The following is a 4,934-nucleotide window of genomic DNA, read 5'->3' on the forward strand; positions in this document are numbered from 1 at the left end:
GGGGACCCGGGATCGAATCCGAACGGGTCGAATAATCCCCAGGAATTTTTCGGGGGGTGGTCCGTTCGGATATGTCGGGCCCCGTCCCTCACCACCCGGTCGCCCCATTGTGGGCCTGGCCGAACCCATAATGCGGTACCTACTAAAGAGCCCTTCCTTAGTGCCCACAGGGCGGAAAGAGATTTAAAAAAAAAAAAGCTGTCTTATCTCATCAAAACAAAACAATTTGTGTGAATATATGTGTACTGTCACCTCGATATAGTGCTTCTTAAGTATTATTACACTTTAGAGCCAAATCAAACAAACGATGGCGCTAAATCGAAAATTCAGAATGAAGAAATTTCAAAGAAAATGTAGATTCAAGCCAGTAGCGTGGAGTTTTTCCGGGTTTTCTTTACGTGTCTAATACTAACATTAGATTTAGAAATTAAAGTGAATTTAAGTTGTCGTGTAAAGACGCCATTTTGTTACACGCTATAGTCTGTCTGAGGAAAGAAGGGACTTGGGTATTAACCAATGAGCATCAGCCATTGATCGCTTAGTTGTGGAACGTCACTTCCGGTTTTTCTTTGTTTGTTAAACACGTAACCACCATTATAAACAGTATTATGAAAGCGTCACGTTCTGGTATGAATGCTATAAAATATTAACATAATTAATTAACGAAAAAGTCGTTATGCCATCTAGTGAGAGAAAATAAAATGAAATTTGCAAATTGCCCGACATATTAAGTGCTGATATCATTAAGGAATGTGTTGATTGTTTTAGCTGAAGGAACATCACGTTCTCAAGTTGATTCTTTCCATAGACAGTCTATAGATACTTCCTGCAAAAACTTAAATTCAGGTTAATGGACAAGCCGGCCAGGATCGTGCGGTAGATTTTCTCAGTATGATGCACGTCTTCGAAATGCCGTCCCTTAAATGTTTTTTATGCCGGCTCCTTACGGTGCCGCCTCTTTGCATCATAGCCCGGCACGGTCCTGAAGCCAGTCCTAAATAGTTCGCATCTATCCATGGGGAAATAATAAGGATGCTCAGTTAATGTACTGTATTCTTATACAGGCAGTCCTCTACTTATGAACATTCGACTTCCGAACTTTCGAAGTTACGAACAAAGCCGACAGACGGCGGGTTAACATGAGCATGAGTAAAGTACCTTGATATCAGAGTAGTGACACACGAGTCATCGCCGCCATGTTCTGTCGATCGACTGTCATCATGTGGTCTAGTTTAATAAAGCATTTTTACGAATAAAATGCTTTATTAAACTAAAAAAATCGTTATTTCTTAATGTAAACCCATAGACCACGTGATGACAGTCGATCGACAGAACATGGCGGCGATGACTCGTGTGTCGCTACTCTGATATCTAGATACTCTAAGCGTGAGAGGTAGGTGAGAGGCTATTAGTTGAGTTTGAAGTGTAGTCGTGTGTCAATTGTGTGTGGTGTTATTTGTTTACTATTAAAGTGCAGTTGGTTATTTTTTATGTACAGCCAACTTTTACGTTAAAAACGTTTACAGTACATATGTGGTTGTTCGTATCGAGAGATTTGTACGTACGCGAACAAACGTTATAAATAGGAACATAAAAACTTATATATACAATTAAATATTCCTTTATTTCTCTCGGAACACGGTTCTTTTCTTTATTATTTACAATTGATCCCAACTTGAGTATCCTCACTGGGGAAGGGGTCGCCACTTATTCGCGTACAAGCAATAATACACACGCCCGTAACATAAAACCTATACAACCAACTTAAAAACTAAACTTATAACTACATTAAAACTAATGTAATAGGGAAACGGATAGACTTAGGAAAGATAGAAAGTATATAGAAATAGACAGAAAGTACTCGGGTTCACAATCGATCAATAAACTCGGGGAAGTACCCTTCCACAATGGTAGCCTTTCCTCCTCCTCCTTATTCGGCTGTTCGTCCTCGATGTTCTCCTATTCTCTCGGCGCTCTCTGGCCCTCGTGCCTATTTTTCTCTGGCCTCGACGGTCCTGCAGCCTCCTTTCTTTCTATCTCTTTCGAGTCTCGAACGCTGCCTTGCACCTCCGTTCCTCTCGAGGTCTAGCCAAAAAGTGTCCGTTCTTTTACCACTTAGCCTTCAGGGCTTCTTCGCCTTCTTTTGTTCTTACTTAGTTTTTAGAAGGGGTAATCCTGCCCTCCAGCGATAACGGTTAGATTGTTGAGACAAAGAGGAAAGGAACGGAAATAAGAGAATAGAAATGAAGGAAGAAGGAAGATAGAAAACATATATATGTGTTTACAACTTATGAAGTAAAACAAAAAATAAACAAGAAAACAATATGGCTGACGGCCACACATACATATGTACTGTACATTTGTAATTATTTTAAATGAGTAATTTTAATAAATAATGTACATGTGATTGATTTGAATTTATACTTCCCTTTAACAATCTTAATTCAACATTATTCAAGTAGCCTAAACATTACATAATTGTAAAAACAACGTTGTATTTGAGTTTTTGCGCCAAACATCGTCTTTTCGAGTTACGAACTGTTTGACTTGCGAACCACCGCTACGAACGGATTAAGTTCTTAATTAGAGGACTGCCCGTATTGATGCTTCTATATGTTTCTGGAATTAGCAAGTTTATATTTATTTTGCTTATATTTTCTCGGCTGTTATGTATACATAACAAGGGAAAGTTTAAAATTTATTTTGTATACTAGTACAGGCATAATAATTAAACACGGGAAAGTATTGGAATCATATCAAATTTGACCCTTCGAATTTTTGCAAATCTCCATGTTTTGAGATCTCCTGAACCCAAAAAAGTCAAGAAGCGGAAAAAGTGTTTTAGATATGTATGTATGTTTGTGTTCGGGTCTATTTCGTTTAATATCTCAGGATGGAGTAATGATTAAGAAATGAAATTTGGCACGGTAGCTTGTATAAAGGGGCATTGATGTTATTAAATTTCGGTGTTAAAGATCGAAAGGATGAAGAGATACAGGGGGAGGAATCATGTGTCATATCTAGATAGGGGTCGGACTTAATAAAGATTTTACTACTTATTAACAAATAAAACTTTTGTTTTATAAAACTCATCTCTACCCTCAAAATTAAGCGTTTTTCTATTTTATTACAATTAATACTATAAACAGTTTTTATGATAAAATCTCATAATAGCCGGGATAGTTACGCAACTCGTTGCTAGATTTTCAATTTATTTAAAAGTGATGTTCCCTTTTGTTTGTGCTTCTTTGACGTTTTTCATTACATCCATTAACGTGGAAGTTCGTAATCCATTAGTGTGCAAATGATATCGTGCAACACAGGGGTGTAGTCGTGAATTAAAAAGTGTCAGAATTCTAACCGGCGCGGCGCCCCGAGTTTGAATCGCCACCGTCTATGGAGTTCTGTATAGGCAGAGCGCAACTTTGTGGTGCAATAACTACAAAACGGCTTAAATGAGCCAAAAATAATTTATATATTCATAATCAGCGCAAAAAGCTGTGCAAGAAGTAATTTTCTCAGTGTTTTGGCCGAAATACACAGTCTAAAGTCCAACCTAGATGTTCACAAAGTAAAAAGCTTCACCCTGCTTATAAAAAAGTACTAAGGCACCGCTCTGGTACGTCCTAGCATGACTGCAGCGCTAGTACAACACCAATATGTAATTTAACCGGTTGTTATATTAAAGTAATCTTATTATAGGTGGATAGAATATCGTTTGCTTTTCTCAACAGGAGAGGAAAACCGGTTGCGAATACAGGTCGATGACATTATAAATGTATAATTTGAAAGTATGTCATTCAAGCATCGGTGGTTCAGTGGTAGAATGCTCGCCTGCCACGCGGGCGGCCCGGGTTCGATTCCCGGCCGATGCAGTTTTATTTTGCACAAGCGCACATTCACAACAATTTTGACTACAAACAGATTTGGATCGGTCTTCGAGAATTTTTTGCTGGAGATATTTTTATAAACTATTAATTTCTTTGTTACCAATTGGAAAAATAGTCCTCTAATTTATTACCGGTAATACGAACACAAAATTAGCAGGGGCGCGAAAACAGTTTAATGTGTTCAACAGTGACTTGTCGTCAAACAATAAATATTAATTGAGTTTAATATTTTGATTGATATTATCTTAATTTTATTACTATATTTTAAAGTTTATATACAATTATATACAAGAACTTGTTTATATAAAAAGTTTACTTTATTTCTGTTTTTTACGATCCACTCTGGAAGGAAGGGAGGAAGTTATAACAAGTCGGACAAAGGGTGCGTTCTTTTATTCCGCTGCGTAACTTCGCGCGAGCGACATCCGTTTAAAAATTCCTGCGGAACGCGTTCCTAAATTCCGGTCGGAGTGCGCGCCGTCCAACGGCAAAAACGGCCGCTTGTAGCAGTAGTTTACGGTGGAAAACAACATGCCGTCTTCCATGGCTCAGATAGTTTTGTTTCCGGGTCCTTTATGTAATTTTATGAATTAAAATTTAGAAGTTGTGAAAGCAAGTTAGTTCCCGCGGTGATGTGTCTTTTCGAATTTTCTTTCGAATGGTAGCTGGCATTCTATTTTTTAGTGGCTATTTTAAATTCTCTTTCAACAAATAATCCATTTTATGGTTAAATTTTACAATTGGGACCCTTCTTTTGCTTTTAAAAGCTCATATTTTAGAATTATAGATTCTTCCATCATTTACTATCGATAGTGCGGGCGCTGTTATCTTTCTTTCTTTTACCGTCGTTCCTAAATGCCTACAAACAGCAGCGCACTCCCGTAGTAGCGGAGACGCAGAGCGACCGCTATTAAAGAACGCACCCAAAGTTGGACAATGGGAAGGGAAGGGAGTTGAACTTCAATGGACGTCCGTTTTATTTCATTAAATTTTATACAGTTTATGCATTTTATTATTCATAAAGTGGTAAGGATTTCGAGGAAT

General features: G+C 37.9%; 1 non-coding gene across 1 annotated transcript; it reads left to right on the forward strand.

The window, feature by feature from the left end:
* The first annotated feature begins 3,804 nt into the window (after positions 1–3,804).
* Positions 3,805–3,875, forward strand: TRNAG-GCC (transfer RNA glycine (anticodon GCC)). The gene has a single exon. It is a non-coding gene; the product is annotated as a tRNA-Gly (tRNA).
* The last annotated feature ends 1,059 nt before the right edge of the window (positions 3,876–4,934 follow it).

The sequence above is a fragment of the Centruroides vittatus genome, unplaced genomic scaffold (assembly GCF_030686945.1).
Source record: "Centruroides vittatus isolate TY-2023 unplaced genomic scaffold, ASM3068694v2 contig_2695, whole genome shotgun sequence".
Taxonomy (NCBI): Eukaryota; Metazoa; Arthropoda; class Arachnida; order Scorpiones; family Buthidae; genus Centruroides; species Centruroides vittatus.